The 21,274-nt window shown below is 47.6% G+C and overlaps 1 long non-coding RNA gene across 2 annotated transcripts in view; it reads right to left on the bottom strand.

Annotated features, from left to right (window-relative positions):
* Positions 1-11,608: 11,608 nt before the first annotated feature.
* LOC118553353 (uncharacterized) overlaps positions 11,609-21,274 on the bottom strand; it is a 179,893-nt gene continuing 170,227 nt past the window's right edge. For both annotated transcript variants that reach the window (XR_004925986.2, XR_013445636.1), the window contains one exon: positions 11,609-12,586. This is a non-coding gene — a long non-coding RNA (uncharacterized LOC118553353). The remainder of the gene's footprint in view (positions 12,587-21,274) is intronic.

The following is a 21,274-nucleotide window of genomic DNA, read 5'->3' as shown; positions in this document are numbered from 1 at the left end:
TGATCTTCCTCTTCTATACTCCCCTGAAAATGCCCCATCTCCTTTCTATTAGGTCAAGCAATGCAGCTTTGCCCTCAACCTTGTCTACCCCATCCAGGTCAATTATAGCCAGCTAACAGGATCCACCTTCCTTAGTAGGCAGTAGACCATCTACTCTCCTGGGAGCATGGCCTCTGGCGTCTTACTCCACGACCAAAAAGATTTATCAGAGAATTTCTTTCCTGTGCACACAGAATTTTTTCTGAAAGAAATTCCTACAATACAATTTTCTCTATCCTCTTGCATACAATTTAATGATTTCTGTCTCCAATTCCAAGGAGGTATTATTACCTCCTTGTAAAACAAACTACGCCAACAAACAATTATAACTATATATTTTTTTAAAAAACTCCCTTGCACGTTTTATGTACTGACTTCATTGTGCTTTTTGTCTGGACCCAGCATCTCATAGAGCTAGGCTGCAGCACCACGACTTGCCCATAGGTGGCACCAGCTCACACACTTTTATATGTCCGCAAAAAATGTATCTTGAGATTGAAGTTTCAGGTTATGTAAAATGAATTAGCTGCATACTTCTCTGTTTGGGAAACTTGAAACTTACCAACTATCCTTCCAGTAAAAGGGAATAGCTGAACTGGACTCCCTCTTGCCAAGGCTCTGGTTGGTGGCGCTTTCCCAGTTGACTTGCCGTGTCTATTTCTCACCAAGAGACCCCTTCCCCATAGCACAGTTTAGCCTCTTTCAATTATTCCTGCCATGTCATAGTCAACAGGTGTTCCCAGCATCTTTTAGGGAGCATGTCAGGGAAATCTCCAAGGGCCGTGAGACCCCAGGATGCAATGATTTTGCTCTTAAGACATAGGCATGATCCTCTGTTGAAAGGAGCTGCTGGCCTCCTGCCTCCGGAATGCAGTGTGATTCCTTCTCAGCCAGGAGACAACTGCCTGAGCTGGACATTGCCCACCAGTGTTGTCCAAGTAGGCAAACTCTTGGCTCCTTATAAATCCTCCCTCAGAGTTATAATTTTTAACAGCAATTGCAAAACAGCTTTGGGCAAACCAAAGGAAACGCACTGGACAGCCCTTGAAAAACAATGTAGGCCAACATGCTGCCTCCATCCAGGACTGGGACTTAAATGAAGGTGGATTTCACCAGGAGCAATTTCTTCCCCAACCACTACAGCTGGGCAGAGAAGTGGGGCTATAATGAGAGTAATGATCAGTTAACTGATAGCCTTTTTAGTGCATTTTGGAAAGCCCAAGCCTCCCGGACATTTCCGCCATCTCCCCTTCTCCCTTGCTGAGTCAGAGCTGGGCTTTGCATAACTCCTATTAGAAATGTCTGTTCTTCATGGTCCTTTCCAACTGCCCCCCCCTTCCACCCCTGCCCACACATGCGCACACACCGCCTGGGATTCCTTTCCTCCTGGCTAGCAGCCCCAGCCTCCATGGCTCCTTCTTCCCATCCCCCAAGCCCAATACCTAGGGATCCTCACTTTCCTACCCTCTGTTTTCAGAGCTGTTAGCACTCTGCCTCGTCTCCCAGATGGGCTCACAGAGGCTTTTCAGCAGGCTGAACAGAGCAAAGGCCTTCCCAAGACTGCAGCCCACCCACCTCAGTGAGCACAGAATTACACCAAGTTCTGCTCACGGATCACTCATTCCACAGTTATGGTTGGGAAGCTACTGTGCACCAGGCACTGGGTGGCATGGAGAACATGGAGTGCATTCTCTGCCCCTCTGAATCATACTGTGTGACAGCTGCTTTCATTTCGTTGTTAGAAGAACGCCTGGAAATATCATTGTTGATATTGTGCTTGTCTTTGTGATTACACCTTTAGCCTTGATGCACCCCTTTCACCTCTGCAAGCAATTTTGCCACATGCTATGAGCTCTACTCTCCAACTTCAGTCATTTGTAAACCATCTTCACGAGTTTTGCCATAAGCATGTACCACCTATGTTTTATTGGCTTTATATAAGTCTTTAAAATGACTCGCTTTCTTTACTTAACCGTTTTTAAAAATTTTATATCACTGCCATAAATGGAAAACTTGCCATAAATAGAAGGCAACCCTAAAATCAAGTGTAATTTTAAAACTATGCTATGAAATTTTAGCTAAATACAGAAACTTGAGCCTGTGCCCACTCTCTGTTAAAAAAGGGAGCATAGGATTATATTAGACAGGTGTTAAAGGCAGTCTAGCTCCACACTGATACTTACTCCTTACGTTATCCAAATAGTTAAGTGCTCTCACTGAGGAATGTAGTACAATTTCATGCCATCTCTCTAACCATCTACAATCATGTCAGTTGCCATCAGTAACTTCCATCTAAATCAGTCAGCATGGCCACATTCTGCACCAGTAACAGAAAACCTTCAAATCTCAGCAGCCTAAACACAAAGGTTACTTCTTGTCCATATTTACTGTGAGTTGGCAGGATCCACACTCATACTTGTTGCTCAGAGTTACAGGCCAATGAAGTAGTCAATATCTTGAATGTTGAGGGTCGTTGTGCCAGAGGTAAAGGAGAGAGTAATACAAAGAATGCACTGGATGCACTGGCTTTTAACACTTGCACCCAACACTGAAGTCTCACCACTTCTGGTCACTATTCAATGGCCAACTCAAGTCACATGGCCATCCCCTGACTTCACCTGAGCAGGAAGTACAATCCTACCATATCCTGGAAGGAGAGAGAGCTGGACTATTTATGATTAGCCATACAGACTTCCATTCCACCCCATTCACTGATAATACTGCCCCAAACAATTGGTCCCCAGCCTCTCCAGGCATGGATTTCTATACCACCCACAACAACCAGGCAAACTAGACCACTTACCATGCTGTGACCATGACCATGCTCTGCACTTGTCTTCCCCTGCCTCTGCTCATGGCTCCCACTTAATGGAACACCCCTCCCTGTCTCTCATCCTACTCACCCTTCAAGATTCTACCTATTCCTGGGGCGCCTGGGTGGCTCAGTTGTTAAGCGTCTGCCTTCGGCTCAGGTCATGATCCCAGGGTCCTGGGATCGAGTCCCGCGTCGGGCTCCCTGCTCCGCGGGAAGCCTGCTTCTCCCTCTCCCACTCCCCCTGCTTGTGTTCCTGCTCTCGCTATCTCTCTCTGTCAAATAAATAAAATCTTAAAAAAAAAAAAAAAAAAAAAGATTCTACCTATTCCTGAGGCTTTATCCACCCCCAAAAATGAAAGTTGTATGCTGGTGTGTGTGTGTGTGTGTGTGTGTGTGCGTGCATGTGTGTGTGTTTTCCTAGGGTAATATTTTAGATTTTCAGAGCTAAAAGGGATGGACTCCTCCATTTATAATAGAGTTTCTCAACCCAACACTGTTGACATTGGGGCAGGATAACCCTCTCCTGTGGGGGACTGTCCTGTCCATTGTAATATGTTTAGCAGCATCCCTGGCCTTTGCTTAGATGCCAATGGCAAGTTCTCCCCTCCAATTGTCACAACAAAATATGCTGCAAAACACTGACCGTTCCTTTGGAGAGAGGGTAAGATTTCCCCCAGTTGAAAACCACTGTTTTACAGGGCAACCAAGATGAATTAAATATTGTGTCCAAGGTGACACAGTGAGTTAATGGCCAAAGGGGCTGGAGGAATCCAGGTTCTTGATTCCCCCACCCGCACCTCTGATCTGGTGTTCTTGGCACTGGTTCATGGGGCTCAGGCTGGGAGCATAAATGAAGGAAATGGGCTGAGCTCATATTCCTTTGACACACCTGATGTGCCCATCGAACAGTTCCATGAAGAAATATCCTCTCTCTCACCTAAAAAATAGACACACACACACATACACACACACCCAGACTTCTTGATCTGTCTTACAGTCTTTGACTTTTGATGTAGATAACAGCACAATTTCATTTGCCTTTCATTCTACCATAAGGCAAAGAGTAGTGTTAATCCAGTAACAATATGGCAACAGTATTACAAGAGAGAGACTCCGGGGGGGAGTTCTGGGGTTTGCATAAAACTGGACAATGTATGCCCCATCCAAAAGGCCAAGTATCATAGCAAGTTTTTCAAAGAGATGAAATCCAAAATTTAATGAGATATTTTCTGATTATTAGAGGCTGGAAATTGACTTCTTCTTTTTTTTTTTTCTCTTTGAAATGTGCAAGTGCAAACTATAGGCCACACAAAATACCAGGTTTGACCATGAAGGCCTGCCTCCCCTACATTCACAAGTGACCACATCATGTCCCAGGGTGGACATGTTATAGCTCACAACCCACCCTGAATGTCAGCCACCTGGAGGGCTTTGAATCCCACAGAGTCCCAGACCCCACTCCAGACCTGCTGAACAGGAAGTCCCCAGAGTGGGCCTCTGGGACCCGAGTTTTTGAAAAGCTCTTACATAATTCTGATGCACCAGGTCCCTCAACAGCTTTATGAAACAGCGTATTACCTCCTCCCTCCTCCCCAGACTGTGAGCTCCTCAGGGAGGGGAGGGGACCACATCTCCGTCTTGTTCTCCTCGTACCAGCCGAGAACTAACGCAAGCTAGGTGCCCTTTAAACATTTACTCAAACTGAATCACCAGAAAGGTTGAAGAAGTAATTGCTTCCAGGCTTTTCTCTTGGATCTCATTTTTTAAAAAAATCTCTGTGGTATTTGCTTGCAACATTCCCCTATCCACTCCAAGGTTCCTTGGAAGAAAGATAGCTGTGGAGGGCAGGAGAAGGGACGGCAGGCACATCGCATTATTGCCACTTTGAATAAAAGGAGAAAGTCTGCGATAAGGTTTTTGGTTCCAGGAAGGCTGAAGAGACTCTGCTCTCACCAAGCCCTCTCCTGGACAGAATTTCCTCTGGCTCCCTGGAAGGCAAAGAAGGTCTGGCTTCATCCTGCATGGGCTACCCTGGGGAAGAGGTGCTCCTTCAGCATCATTTATTGAATCTAGCAAACTTTAAATCCACCCACACCTCTTCCCAGCAGTTCCACATCTGGAAAGTTCCTTCCAGATGTGCAGGGACAAAGGCACAAAGATGCGGGAATAAGAATGTTTGCTGCAGCATTGTTGGAGGGAGTGAAACTGTGGACAAACCCTAAATGTCCATCACTGGACATGGCCAAAATGGACTCTGGTCCATCAGTATGACAGGAGACCAGCCAGCAGATCACCCCTATTCGTCTCTGTCATGGCAACTCACCCAAGCCTTCCACAGTCCTCTCTACCATTTGGTCACTGTTTATTTTGGGTCTCAAACTCTAGATTATAATTTCCCCCAGAAAGAAGTATCGTGCATGCTTTAAGGAAAAATAAAATAAGATGAAAATAGAGAGGGAGGCCAACCATAAGAGAGCTTAATTCTAGGAAGCAAACTGAGGCTTGCTGGAGAGGAGGTGAGTGGGGGATGGGGTCACTGGGTGATGGGCATGAAGGAGGGCACTTGGTGTGATGAGCACTGGGCGTTGTACACAACTGATGAATCACTGAATTCTACCCCTGAAATTATAATGCAGTCTATGTTAATTAAGTTGAATTTAAATAAAGAATTTTTTTAAAAAAGAACAGATACACAGCTACAGGTATTGCAAACACGCCCACAATACAGTGCTAAGGGGCAGAGAAGTTCCAGAATGGTATGTGTGTCACAGAGCTCCAGCAGCAAGCAGAAGACACACCGAAGGGCGTGCCGGGGTGTGAACAGGAGTGTCAGGGAGAAGCTGGTATGGTGCTGGGGCGAAGCTGGGAGAGCCAACAGGGGCTGTGCAGTGCCTGGGTGGCAGGCAGTCACCGTCCACCTTGGCCTCAGGGCACAAGGGAAGGCCTAAGGTTACTGGAGTCCAGAGATAGCTGGACTATGGAAGAAAGTTCCAACATGGCCTGTGGCCCCAGGGAGGCTGGCCACTTCAGGAACCACAAGGAGCTAAGGCAGAGGCAGAAGGGGAGGACGGAGTAAATAGCTCAGCCTCTTCTCCTCTGGTCCTCCTACCTCTTGCCAGTGCTGCCCATGGGCCACCCCACTCAGAAGCCAGAGCCCCTGGCAGCCAAGGTGCTGCCATCCGTAGGGACTGGCCTCCCAGACACAGAGCAGGGCAGAGAGAGATGGAGAAGACTTGGAGGGCCAGGGCAGGGGAGGCAAATGGAGAAAAGCCTCCCAAAATGTGGTTTGATCCCATTTGTGTAAATATATATATAATTACATTCCATCTTTTCACACGCATGAAAACATCTGAGGACACACAGCACACCACCTGCCAGTGGCTTTCTCAGGGACTGGAATTTGGGGTGGTGAAGATATTAGAAAGGAGAGTTTGACTTCACCCACCTTTGTGTTCTGGGAATCTTTAACAATGAGCAGGAGGTATCTTAAGAATAAAAAAAAGTCATCACTGACTCTGCAGTGCTGGACCTTAGAAATGAGAAAACGAGAAAGTCTTTCCTGCCCCTCCAGACCAGGGGCGGTCCCTCTGAGATACTTCCCAGAGCCGGGCAGGGAAAACTGCAGGGACAAAGGCATGGAAGCTGGAAATCAGATAGGGCATCAGAAACAGCCAACAGGACGTTATGGATCTGCTGTGGGGATGAGGGCCAGGCAGGGTCTGAAGCCAGATAGGTAGATCAAGACACAACCCAAAGGGCCTTGAATGCCAGGAGGAGGGGGCTCTTTCCTGTTTGGAGGGTCCCATGCCTCCAGGAGCTTACTTCCAGCTCTGTCCTTTGACTGTGGATCCTTGGGCAATTTACATGACTTCTCTGAGCCTCAGCTTCCCCATCAGGAGGAAGAGATTAATGACCCGCCCTAATCTCACAGGGTTGCAAGATTCAATGAGATATTTGTATGATACCTGCTACCTAACTAACCCTCAATTCATCATGGTATTATAGTTCTGGTGGTTAACATAGGTCAAGCTCACAGTGGAGCTCATTTGTGGCCCATCTCTCAGCTGGGACCCCAGGGCAAGCAAGGTAAAGGCCCCAGGGTCCTCCCATCGGAGGAGTCAACATTGTGCGTTCTGTGGTCATAGTGTCCCCCTCACCCGGCCAGCTGTCTGACGGCCTGTAAACAGATGAGCAGGCGGGGTGGCCAGTGAGATAGTGCAGATGGCACTGAGCAAATCCAGCTGCACTTTTGGGAAAACAAGTCAGAAGTGATGGGGGCCCCTGTGGATATCTTTCTCTGTGACAGACAGCATACCCAGGGAGGCCTCCAGGGGAAATTATGATATGTACCAGACCATGATGTGCCTCGCCAAGAACTATCTCCACCCTGGATTTCCATGGCCCACGTCCACAGAGACAGTGCAGACTGCCGGAGGTCACCCTGGCCAGGCTCACCGCGGAGACTGTGTAGGCCCTCAAAGGTCTGGTCTCTCAAAGAGCATTGTCTTCTCGGATCCCTTCCCTGAGTCCTTGCCTGCCTGCTGGCTCCTTCCCGCTTCATTCACCTATGCTCCTCCCTCCCGAGGTCCTTGGGACAGACACCTAACCAGGAATGCGTGACTGTCTGAACACGGAGCTGCCACATTGGGCCAACCATGGCAGAGTGTCCTGGGGGACCTCTGGGAAGAAAGTAAGACTCTGGCTCGGGCTGGAGTTGGGAGAGGGCCCCCCTTTCCAGCCATGGGCCGTGGTACCTCCTCCAAGCACCCTGCTTCTGAACTTGTTCCTTGAGCCAGGCAAGCTCTGCCAAGATGCCGTGCCTTTGTATTCCTCTCTCCTCTTTACCTGGCTGACTTCTTCCCATCTGCCAAGAGCTAATGCAGACATCGCATGCTCTGAAAGCCTTGTCCACTCCTTAACAGCATCAGTAAGTTCCTCCTTTGTGCCCCCACAGCACTTGCTACATACTGTTCCTGGTCTAAGGCCCCATCACGTTCTTCTGCCAGGTTTGACACCCCGCAGCTCCACAAGACACACCTGGGTGCACGCATGTGCATGCAGATGCGCAGGTGCACACACACACACACACCAACTTTCTTCACCTTCGATTCTGAGGTTGATTCGAAAGCTTTATCTAAAGAGGTGGGTGCTCTTGATTTTCACTATGAATCGGCAAGGCCATTCAAAGGAAACATAAGTTTACACTAATACTGTACCAACAAGGACACTAATATTAATACCACTCATTACCACTATTATTAACAAAGGGAACAAACATTTACATCTATAGGCCGTGGGGGGTGGGCAATGTGCTTATTATGTTGTGAGCATTCTCTCTAATCCTGGGGATAATCCCATTGGGTCGCTATCCTTATGTTAGAGGTAAGAAACCTGCAGCCCAGGGTGAAAGGGAACTTTCTCAGTCCCCAGGTAGGAAGTGGCTGACCCAGGTCTCAAATCCAGGTGTGGCTCCAGGGATGGCATCCCCCCCCCCAAGCCCTCTGCTCTCAAGCTGCCTTTCTAAGTGGCAGGTGGCCCTCCCACTCCCTGCCATGCCTACCCCGTCGCTGCCCAGCCTGCATGACGCCAGCACTCCCCAGCTTGCGTGATGGAGCAAGAGCTTCTCTGGGGATGCTGTGGCCTGCCGACAGAAGCTTCCTCAGTCTTACTACTTCTGCTGCCCACTTCCGCTGCTCTCAGTGTTTATTACAACTTGTTGCCCCTGGAAAGCTCTTGGTCTCCCTGTCTGTCTCCTGCAGTCATCCAGGCCTTCATTGTGAATATGTCTGGCAAAGTCACAATGTGTTCTGAGAGTCTTCCTCAGTAACCAGGTCCACATGGACCCCTGCTTCCCTTCCTCCCGCACCCAGGAAGCATGAGTGCTGAAAGCCATCACTTGAACTTGAGATCTGGAACAGTAACTCCGAAGTCCAGCTGCCTGGGTCAAAGGCCAGCTCTGCCACTTGCTACCCTTGTCACCTTGGGCAAGTGTGTTCTGCCTCAGAGCCTTATGTCTTTCCTCTGTCAATACAATGATCTACTTTCTAGGGCTATTATAACAAAAAAAGGAGATGGTCAGTACAAAGAGCTTAGCATAGGCCCTCTTCATGAAGTACTCATTCAATGCTAACTTAAAGTATTAAAAAAGTGTGTATGTGTCAGGCTGTTTCCACAGTCGGCTGGAGGAGGGAGGCCTAGATCACACATAGATCCTTTTGACATGACGTGTCAGCGTTGGGATGGAGAGTGCTGGAGAATGGCGCTCACCCATCACCGCTTAAGATGAGGCTCTCCAGAAGAGATGCACCAACTTAACTAAAAGGGACCCTGTGCACCACTTCACATTTGTTATGCCCTGTCATGGGTTTTCCTAAAATTGATTCTCACATCAGTTTATGTTGTCTCTCCCAACCCGACGTCTTGAAGTCTTCTCAACTGTAAGGCGTTCACCACGTCTTACCCCTGCACTTTCTCACTCACATCCCACCTTTTGGTCTCACACTGCATCACTGATCGCTGGATTCCCCTAAAGATCTGGGTTTTTCCTTAATATTTAGAAGAGGAAAAAGGAAGAAGAGAACAAACCTGTTAAGGAACACCTGTCTCAATGCCAATGTCTCACCTGCATTTAATCCGCACGGTAGCTCATTGAAGTAACCATGCTATCACTCCCATTTTACAGATGAGAAAACTAAAGGTCAGAGAGGAAATTTACCGAAGTTGACATAACTAGAGATAAAAGACTGTAATCTGTTCCCAGGGTCATCTTAGACCTAAGCTTCCCCTGAATGCCTGAATGCCAAAGCACCACTTTCAAACCGTTAATGAAATTTAAAAAAAAAAAAGAACCTCAGATCGTGTCACAGAAGGAAACCAGGTCAGGCCACAGGGGCTTCTGCAGCCATTTTCATCTGAGTCAGTCCCCTGTCATCTCTCTGATCATCTCTAGCATCAATAATCAATCAACACATTAAAACAGAGCCCCTTTCCATGAGCTGAATGGCTATGATGTCTGCTTTCCTAAGTTCCACTCAAGAAGCTGAGATCCCTGTGCCTCCCTTTATTTCTGCCCGCTCAACTGCCTTCTGGCCTGGATGGAGTGCCTTAGTGCTGGAAATCGTACTACATTTCTTGGCGGCATGTCCACCTCAACCTTCCCAAAGCCCTTCTCACCCACCACCTGCCAAATCAGGGCCATGCATCCAAAGGGGTAGAAGTGATCGGTCAGCCCCACCAGACCCGAGTCAATATTACTGCCCAAGACTTTATTCAGAACCCCCCTTACTGCTGCCATGTACCTTGGCACTGACATTTGTGGCTATCTTTCTGTCATGGGGACTTCTGCCAAGGTTATTTTAATGCTGACGGACACCTCTGTCTAGTCTGGGAGAGTATCTCTGGAGAGAAGCAGCTGGTGCCCGGGTCTCAATACCTCTGGAATGTAATATTGGACTATCCGTGGTACACTGCCTTTCTGGGTGGGAACCTCTTTATGTACTCTACAGAGACCTGGAGAGAGATTTTTTTTTTTTTCTCCTTTCATATGTTAGAGGAACCTAAATGTTCCCAGCCTCTGATGACCCACATTTGTAACCAATCAATCTATCAAAACAAACCACAAAAAGGAATGAAGTGTCCATATATGCTACAGTGTGATGCGCAGTGGGAGAAGCCAGACAAAAATGGCCACATATTGTATAATTCCTTTTGAAGGAAACGGAATGGGCAAAGCCGTAGAGACAGAAAGCAGATTGGAGTTTACCAGGGGCTAGGGGGAGGGGAATGTGGAGTGACTGCTTAAAGGGCAACGGGGTTTTCTTTGGGAGTGATGAAAATGTTTTGAAATTAGATAGAGTGCTAGCTGCACACCACTGCAAATGTACCAAATGCCACTGACCTGTGTACTTTAAAATGGTTAATTTTGTGTGTATATGAATTTCACCTCAATTTTTAAAGATATCCAAATCATTGCAGTAAGGGTTTGATGGGGCTGGCAGTGCCCCATACATGCATCAGGATACAAAATGACTACAGTAAGAAATCGGGACGAAAGGAAGATGGGGGTAGGAAAAGAAAAGGAATCCTGGGTGCGGTTAGCATGCAAACTGGAAGCTTTGAGCTGTCATTTGATTATGTGAAGTGGCTGTAAATTCAACTGGAGCTTCCCAGCAGCTGAAGCAAAACCGAAGACACCAGTTCTTCCAAAATTTGCAGAGTGAAGAATGGAATGTGTCAGAGGTATGCAGAAAATGCTCTACTGAAGGCTGGAAGAATTTTCTCCCACGAATCCCTAAAGGGGACCTCTTTTTTTTTTTTTTTTAATTATGTTATGTTAGTCGCCATACAATACATCACCAGTTTTTGATGCAGTGATCCACGATTCATTGTTTTCATACAACCCCCAGTGCTTCATGCAGTACGTGCCCTCCTTAATACCCATCACTGGGCTAACCCATCCCCCGGTCCCCCCTCCCCTCTAAAACCCTCAGTTTGTTTCTCAGAGTCCATAGTCTCTCATGGTTCGTCTCCCCCTCCGATTTCCCCCCCTTCATTTTTCCCTTCCTTCTCCTAATGTCCTCCATGCTATCCCTTATGTTCCACAAATAAGTGAAACCATATGATAATTGACTTTCTCTGCTTGACTTATTTCACTTAGCATAATCTCCTCCAGTCCCATCCATGTTGATGTAAAAGTTGGGTATTCATCTTTTCTGATGGCTGAGTAATATTCCATCGTATATATGGACCACATCTTCTTTATCCATTCATCTGTTGAAGGGCATCTCAGCTCTTTCCACAGTTTGGCTATTGCGGACATTGCTGCTATGAACGTTGGGGTGCATATGGCCCTTCTTTTCACTACATCTGTGTCTTTGGGGTAAATACCCAGGAGTGCAATTGCTGGGTCATAGGGTAGCTCTATTTTTAATTTTTTGAGGAACCTCCACACTGTTTTCCAAAGTGGCTGTACCAACTTGCATTCCCACCAACAGTGTAAGAGGGTTCCCCTTTCTCCACAACCTCTCCAACATTTGTTGTTTCTTGCCTTGTCAATTTTTGCCATTCTAACTGGTGTAAGGTGGTATCTCAATGTGGTTTTGATTTGAATTTCCCTGATTGCTAATGATGATGAACATTTTTTCATGTGTCTGTTAGCCATTTGCATGTCTTCTTTGGAGAAGTGTCTGTTCACGTCTTCTGCCCATTTTTTCCTTGATTATTTGTTTTTCGGGTGTTGAGTTTGAGAAGTTCTTTATAGGTCTTGGATACCAGCCCTCTATCTGTAGTGTCATTTGCAAATATCTTCTCCCATTCTGTGGGTTGCCTCTTTGTTTTGTTAACTGTCTCCTTTGCTGTGCAGAAGCTTTTTATCTTGATGAAGTCCCAAAAGTTCATTTTTGCTTTTGTTTCACTAGCCTTTGGAGATGTATCTTTAAAGAAGTTGCTGTGGCTGATGTCAAAAAGGTTACTGCCTATGTTCTCCTCTAGGATTTTGATGGATTCCTGTCTCACATTGGAGGTCTTTCATCCATTTTGAGTTTATCTTGGTGTATGGTGTTAGAGAATGGTCAAGTTTCATTCTTCTCTATATAGCTTGTCCAATCCATCTATGAAAAACCCACAGCAAACATCATCCTCAATGGGTAAAAGCTGAGAGCCTTTCCCTTAAGATCAGGAACACGTCAAGGATGCCCACTCTCGCCACTGTTGTTCAACATAGTACTAGAAGTCCTAGCAACAGCAATCAGACAACAAAAAGAAATAAAAGGTATTCAAATTGGCAAAGAAGAAGTCAAACTCTCTCTTTTTTGCAGATGACATGATACTTCATGTGGAAAACCCAAAAGACTCCACCCCCAAATTACTAGAACTCATCCAGCAATTCAGTAATGTGGCAGGATACAAAATCAATGCACAGAAATCAGTTGCTTTCTTATACACTAACAATGCAATTGTAGAAAGAGAAATTAGAGAAACGATTCCATTTACAATAGCACTAAAAACCATAAGATACCTTGGAATAAACCTAACCAAAGAGGTAAAGGATCTATACTCTAGGAACTACAGAACACTCATGAAAGAAATTGAAGAAGACACAAAAAGATGGAAAAACATTCCATGCTCATGGATCAGAAGAATAAACATTGTTAAAATGTCTATGTTACCCAGAGCAATCTATACCTTCAATGCCATCCCGATCAAAATTCCAATGACGTTTTTCAAAGTGCTGGAACAAACAATCCTAAAATTTCTATGGAATCAGAAAAGACCCTGAATTGCCAAGGAAATGTTGAAAAAGAAAAACAAAGCTGGGGGCATTACGTTGCCCAATTTCAAGCTATATTACAAAGCAGTGGTCACCAAGACAGCATGGTACTGGCACAAAAACAGACATATAGACCAATGGAACAGAATAGAGAGCCCAGATATGGACCCTCAACCCTATGATCAAATAATCGTCGACAAAGCAGGAAAAAATATGCAATGGAGAAAAGACAGTCTCTTCAATAAATGGTGCTGGGGAAAAAAAGGGGGACCACTTTAGAGATGGGCTCCCACTGACAGGGCCTCCTGCAATTTTCCCCCTGCCTGGCAAACACCAGCCCTTTCTAAGAAGCAGGCCTGGCAAACCTCCCAGCCTGTCCCTCCCAGACCCACAAAGAAAACGACCCCATTCAGAAAACTGTGGGACCCATGGAACCCTCAAATAAACCAGAAATGTTGTCTTGTCAGTTCACCTAATATTTGCAGGCATCTACTTCTGTGCCCAAGCCAGCTTAGGCCCTGGGGACACAACGGTCAGCAAAGCAACCTCATGAAGCCTGTCTTCTAGAGTGGGAGCTAGACATTATTTTTTTTAAATCACATAAATGTATCTTTACTAATCATGTTTAGGATGAAAAAAAAGCAGAGGAAAGGATGTGAGCAGATGATAGTGGAGGAATTGGTCATGGGGGCATTTAGGGGAAGGTTTCTCTCGAGGTGGTGATGTTTGAGATAAGGTCTGGAGAAGAGTTCAACCAGAAGAGAAAAGGGAATTCTTCCAGAGGAAAGAACATAGCAAAGGCCCTGCAGTGGGAGGGAGGATCCCAGAGGGTGCTGGAAGGTGAGGAAGATTCAGTGTCACTGAGGCAGAGTGTGACAGAGGAAAGGGAGAAGAGGCAAAGAGATGGACAGAGGCCAGAGCATGGCAGACTGAGGAGGAAGGGAGGAATGTGCAGGTCCAGCTGCACAGTTGCCCACTCTGGGGTGTGGAGGGCCAGGGAAAGATGGCCACTAGGGTGGGGAAGGAAACTGGTTTTGAGGACTGAGGGATATTAGGGTATTGTTTCACCTATCAGTCCCCAGGTGCAGGAAAGAAGATTCCAGAATGAACAGGCCCTTGTCCTATTGATAATATTGGGTTGGACAGTCCTTACTCTCACCTGGAGAGCCTTTCCTGGCTATATAACTACACATCACTGGTATGTATACCCAAAATGCTTAATTCTTCTTTAATGTTTACCTCTAATATCTGCAGGATCTTTCCTCACATCCCTGGAAGTCTGCAGAATCTGTTGGCTTCCACAGTAACCATTCATTGAGCCCTTAATACATGGTAGACCCTTCGGACATCACAAGTGCTACATGAGATAGGCACCATTAACTACGCTTTACAGATGAGAAACTGGAGACAGAGAAGTTGGAGTGTTTGCTTACAGTGACTCAGGTAGAAAGTGGAAAATCCAGATTTGAGCCCAGGTCTTCCTGACCCTTCAAACTGCTGCCTTTTGAACCACAGTTCACTGACTGTCTAGTGACCCCTGAGGTCACCCATGGTATGCCTTCAAGGGCTCTCAATCTTAGAGCTCATTTACATCTCCAAACAGCTGGTAGGCTTTAAGAAAGGCACTGCCTTGTGCTTTCCTTTTAAAATAAAGGAGTTAGGATGCCTGGGTGGCTCATTCGGTTAAGCGTCCGCCTTCTTCTCGGGTCATGATCCCAGGGTCCTGGGATCGAGCCCCGTGACAGGCTCCCTGCTCAAGGGGGAGCCTGCTTCTACTTCAGGCTTGCCAGTAACAAAAAAAAAAAATTCAACTAAAGTGACTTAAACAACTTTTTCCCCTGTGGGACAGGAAGGCGAAGATGAGGTGGAAATGTTGGCATCTGGGGGTTGTCCCCTAGCCCACAATGCCCTCATTTTAGGGATCTGCCCCGGAACAGTTCAGTCATCTGGTCAACCCAACTCCTACCACAGCCCTCTCCCTCACCAAGGAGGAAGTTTGTTTTTCCCACAAGATATACCTGCAGATAGAATGTGCTGCTCAGTGACATTAGGGCCACTGTCTTTGCAATTCTCTTCTGTTTTTCATCTTGTTTGCAAGATATCAGCTATGGCTCCACCTATCATGTCTGTGCTCAAGGTAGAAATAAGGGAGAAGGCAGAAAACACACACTTCCACAGAGCTCCCAAAGCTTTCCCATGTGCGCATGTCCAGAATATGTCATGTGACTGCCTCTAGTTGCAAGGCTGTGTGAGGAAGTGAGTGTATCACTGGGGACTGAGTTCATTGCTGCTCTGAACCAAGGTGCTTTCAGCAAGGAAGGGGGACGTGGATACAGTGTCAGTCATGAACAATGCCTGCCATCCACGGGCAATAGAATTCTGCTACACTGTCGGGTGGAATTCTTGGTGTGGGCCCAGTGACAGAGTTCAGCCCTCATAAAATGATTGCTTCTCAGACATTTCTACAAACCACTCAGTTCCCTTAAGATTAATGCGGAAAAAAAAGAATCTTACTGTTTAGAAGATTTAAGTGGACTCTGTGGGAATTTAAGGATTTCTCTAAAAGGTCTCAGGAAAAAGGCACAACTAATTATGTGCCTTAAACGTAACACCCAGCAAGCTCTGACAGCCATGCTCTCAGAGGTGCAGTGTTCCGCCTTTCTCAGCAGAAGCCGGACATCAGCAGCATCTTTCGAATCTGCCATATTTCCCTTAGGGTGGCCTGAGGATGGGACTTCTTGCTTCATTTAAAAGGAAGGTTTAAAATAGAGACACAGAGAATGAAGGACAGAAAGACTGGGGAGGTCTGTTGGGTGTAAAATTATAGTTCTGTCTTTCTTTGATTTTTGCCTTTTTGTTTCCTAAAATATTTTCACAATGAAGGCTCAGTTCCCCACTCTCCTTCTGCCCTTCATCTGGAGTCCTCAAGGTAGGATAATGAGAGCTCCCTTCAACTGAGTGCTCATTACAAGCCAGGTACAATGCTATGTGCTCTCTATGCTCCGTCTTTTTTTTTTTTTTTTTAAGATTTTATTTATTTATTTGAGAGAGAATGAAATAGAGAGAGAGCATGAGAGGAGGGAGGGTCAGAGGGAGAAGCAGAATCCCTGCTGAGCAGGGAGCCCGATGCAGGACTCGATCCCGGGACTCCAGGATCATGACCTGAGCCGAAGGCAGTCACTTAACCAACTGAGCCACTCAGGCACCCCTCTATGCTCCATCTTATTGGGCCTCACAACTGCCCTGAAGAATAAGAACTGTCATCATCCCATTCTGCAGATGAGGAAACTGGGGTCCACAGGAGCAAATGAACATGCCTGGGACTATCGCATATCAGGGGCCAGGCTCCTAACCATCACACCACTCAGCTCTCGAAGGCTATTGTTCTAGCCTAAGAAAACAAAAGCGGCTCAGCCTAACACAGGTCCTCAGGGGAAGCTGAGCCCCACTGGGCTCCCTGCCAGCTCTGACCCACAGTGTCTGTCTTCTTCATTCAGAAACTGGACATTGGGCAAGGGAACTAATATAAATGGAGCTGCAGCTCAAGCCAGGCCTTGAGGGACATTTAATTTGAGTGACATCTGATCCTCACAACAGTTCAACAGAAAATCTAGGGAGACTGGTGATTGTGATGGTCAGCCCTGCATTCTGGCAGATTCTAATCCTGCTAGCTGTGTGACCTCAGGCAAGTTTCCTAACCTCTCTGAGTCTCATTTCCTCTTCTGGAAAATGGTTCCTACTATGGGAAGAACCTTGTGAATAACATGTTAAATAATCAATGGGAATAGTTTAGCACAATGTGTGGCATCACTTAAGCTCTCAATCAATATCAGTTACTGATTGTGATTCTAGAGGGGAGGTTCTATTAGCCCTATTTTAAGGAGGAAGAAACCAAGGTGGCTTGCCCAGGTCACATAGCTAGAAAGTGGCAGAGTTGGGATTGGAACTCAGGCCTGAGCTGGCTTCATTCGTAAGCCACGATGCGTCTTTCCATCAGAGGTGACCAACGAAGCATCTCTATCAGAGCAGTAGCACCATCAGAGGGAAGCAGCGTGTGCTGCCAAGGAAAGATTTGCTCTTTCCTCTGATGGCCAAAACCTCGAAGGATGGGGTCTGGGCATGGCCAGACCCTGGGCAGAAGTGACTCTTAACAGATTCCCTTTTTGCTGTCAGCAGCAAGCAGATGGGGAGCCTGCATTCTGGGGCTCCAAACAGGAAAGTCATAAATTTGCATCCTCCAGAGATGGCACCCAGTGCTCCGTGTAATATCTCCTGGCGGTGTCAGCACATCATAAAGCATTCCTACTTGGCCCGGAGCAGCTGCTCCCAATTTTGTCCAAGGTTCAGAAACAACAAGACATGTGGGCCTGCCGCTGACTATTCCTTGGTTCAAGTCTATGGAATTTCGGCCTCCAAGGCCTCCATCGGCAAACACTCAGAGACGTTTTCCCAGGCCAGCACAAACATGCTTCCAGGAGGCTTCTCCAAGCGCCCCTGCCTTCTTCAAATAGGCCAAGAGGGTTGGGTTCCCCCGCCCCTTTGGGCCTGAGAAAGGTACGGCATGTACTGCACATAAATGCAAACAGTAGGTACAAGGTGGCCAGAATGGTTTGGTTTTGACTTTTTCGTTAGAGTACTGAAATAGATGACCAGGGCACTGCCTCTGGGGTAGCCACCAGAGTCCATCGGGCAAGAGGCACGGGGCCAGACATGGTCAGCAGAGCTCTTGGGCGCTCTCCACGCTGACACGCCGCAGAGAGAGTGCATGTTTAGCTAGGCCTTGCGGTGGGTTTTACAAATCCTCCTCTGTGTGCACAAAGCAGAGAATTCTCTGCCCTTGGGCCTGCTCACCTGGATGCACCCCATCAGCGTGAGGTGTCCTCTTCCTGGAAATCAGATACCAGAAGTGCCGGGCAGAGGCCAAAGGGGCAACCTGGTCCCACCCGGGACGTGGAGAAAAAGCAATAGGCTATAGCAGAAAGAAGAGCGGGCCTCAAAAGGATGACCTGGGTCCAAATCCTGGTTCTGTCTCACCTCTTTCATCTTCACCAAGTCCTCTGTCCTCATCTGGAGAACATGGTTCATAATGCCCTTCCTGCCATCTTATAGGGTTTGTCCAATAAGGAGATGTGTGTGCAGGCTCTTATCTGTAAAAAGTCCAGCAGAGAGGAGGTGCCTACTTAGTGTTTCTGAATGAATGAGGGAATTAACAACTTGGTACACTTGCAGGGAAAACAGGGGCACTTGTTCTGAGAGCAGCACTTAGCATGTCCGTGGTTAAAGGTGGGCCCATTTAAAGCACTGGGTAGACATCCTCTATAATTTCCTGAGTGAGTGGACAAAGCCAGGATACATCATCTTAAAGCCAAGCCCGGGGCCATGTGCCATGCTGTTGAGAACCCTCTAACATGTCCCCACCACATTAAGAAAGGCACCCAAATCCTGGCCAGGGACTTTAAAATATGGCTGCAAATTGACCCTTCCCCAGATCTACCAAATCAGAACCTTGGCGATAAGACCCAACAATCTGTTTTTAGCAAGCCCTGCAGGGGATTCTGACACACGGTTGGAAATCACTTCTGCAGGTCCCAGTCACAGCCCCCAATGGCCAGTGTCACAAATATCTATATGGACCTTTAAGGCTGTCGTGGCCGTCATCATGACTTCCTTAGCTGCAGGCTCCAAATGAGAGTCTCTATTCAAGCCAGACCTGCTGAGGAGTTGCAGCTCAAACTGGTAAATGTCAGAAACTTCTAGCAACTCTGGATAGGGGAAGTGACCTAAGGTCTTGTTGCAGAAAGAATTTTGCTACCAAGTACAGGATGGATTTTAAAGGGATGGAGGCAGATCAATGGTGTATTCGTCCGGGTATCCTGTGTATCACCCAGAATGCTTTTGGCTGCGGCTGCAAGTAATGGATTATCAAGTGAAGGGTGGCTGAAACAATATAGACCCTTACTGTGTCACTTTGCAAGAAGCCCAGAGAAAGCAGCATTGGTTCCTAAGTTCTCAGGTCTTCCCATCTGATGGCAGGTCAACCTTCATGGTCACAAGATGGCTGCTGCAGCCTCAAACACCATGACATTTAAACATGAAGGACTCTATCTCCTTATGAGGGAGGAGAAATGTTTGCAGAAGTCTGCTAGCCGACTTTCCCTTACATCCCTTGCTCAGACTTTGGGGATAATGCTCACTCCCACTGACCAAGGAGAATGGGATTGCCACAGTCAGCTTCGCTTCATCATGGACAAAACTGGGGCTCTTAATGGAGGGGAAGATGGGAAAAGACTAAGGGCAGTGAATCTGCTAACAGCTATGAGGGCATTTCTTTAGAAAGGGGTGAGCTGAGACCCTGAGTGCCAAGTTACAAATGCCAGTGGAAAATGTTCTTGTAGCTCATGGAAGATCCTGCATAGCCAAGTGGGAAGCATCAGAGGGGAAGGGATTAGGGTGGGAGTAAACCCAAATGAGAAAATCAACACTGGGGTGGCTCAGTCGGTTCAGCATCTGCCTTCGGCTCGGGTCATGATCCCAGGGTCCTGGGATCGAGCCCGGCATCGGGCTCCCTGCTCAGCGGGGAGCCTGTTTCTCCCTCTCCCTCTGCCCCTCCCCCTGCTTGTGCTCGCTCTCTATCAAATAAACAAAAATAAAATCTTTAAAAAAAAAAAAAGAAAATCAACTCTGTGGAGAAGCAGAGGCAGAGGGAGAAGAGCAGAAGAGCAGATTTGGGCCCAAGAAGATTTCTATATTTTCTAGGAGCTATTACATGAACAGAGAAAGACAGCATGGTACCGCGGACACCAAGGCCACATACAGGTGGGGGGAATCCCTTCTGTAACCTGAAATCTTTCAGGGATCTGAGCTAGAGGTAGGGCAGTTACCAGACGCAGCTCAGCTTCTCAGGAGCTCTCAAATGCCTAGCTGGGCATGTGCCAACTTGGGGGCAACCCCACATTGGGGTTCTCAGGTCCTGATCTAACACTTTGTCTTTAGAAGCCAAAAACAAAAACAAAAACAAAACACACACACACACACACACACACACACACACACACAAAACCCACCTCAGTATGCAGGGAGTTGGGGTGGGGGGCCTATAGGGAAACCTAGGCGTCTGGGCTCACCAAAATTTCCTTTCCAGAGTATAAGTCTGTGACTATGAATTCTATTTCCTATAGAGGCAGGGTGGTCTGCCAGGCACACCCCAAAACCAGGGGTTCTGCCAGGCAAGTGGTAAGCATTCAGGGCCCAGGAAGAGAGAGAGCCCCAGCAGAAGGTGGGCTAGGAGGAAGTGAGGCTCAAAGACGCCCCCCACCCCCCCCACACACCTCCCCGAAGGCTCCATCCAAGAGGAAATAGATTCCAGGGAGGGGGGCAAAGGGCTTCAAGGGGCTTCGCGGAGATGAAAGAAGATGAAGAGGGTCCTTCCGCAGTGACATAAAGGGTGTTAGTCCCAGGAAAAGCCCATGTCTCTGACCTGTGAGCCAGCTGGGAACTGGGTAAACAGAGTGCAGGATGCAGGAGCTCCTCCTGAGACACATACCCTGGGAGTCAGAGTAAGCAGGTTTGTTCTAGGTAAGGACTCGGCGTGAGAGGGCTAAGAGAAGATCGTCCCAGAAGGCAGGTGCCTCTCCCTTCACCGTACGCTGCCTCGTACTGGACCTACAGAGGGGTCTGCCAGGGTGAAGAGAAGAGTTTTAGCAGGCTGCAAACAGACTGAGTTCCGCACAACCCTCTGTGAACCAGAGTTCAATTTCGCTGGAAGCCTTTCCCCCCAAGCCCCCACACCGGGAGGATTTACTGTTCTGGGGGGTCTGTGTCTGCATTGTCACCTGCTGCACTCCCAAGGCCCAGGAATGGCCCCAGGTCAACAGCTGCCTGCAGGCTTCCCCCTGCCCCCTGCCCCCTCCCTGCAGCAGCCCCAGGGATGGGCAGCTCGCCCAGCCTCCCGGCCTCTGAGCACTCCAAGGGGCGCCTATCACTTCCTGCCACCTGAGGAGGCACGGGTGTGTGTGTGTGTCCCTGCTGCCACCCTGCGGTCCCCAGCAGGCTGCTGGCCCCCTCCTGTCATCATCACAGAGAAGGCCTCCAGCCCTGAGCCCAGGATGCACAGGCTCCCCACGTAGACGTCACAAGTCTGCTGAAGTCTCACC

This window comes from Halichoerus grypus, chromosome 2, assembly GCF_964656455.1.
Source record: "Halichoerus grypus chromosome 2, mHalGry1.hap1.1, whole genome shotgun sequence".
Classification (NCBI taxonomy): Eukaryota; Metazoa; Chordata; class Mammalia; order Carnivora; family Phocidae; genus Halichoerus; species Halichoerus grypus.
This window is presented reverse-complemented; position numbering and strand designations above follow the sequence as displayed.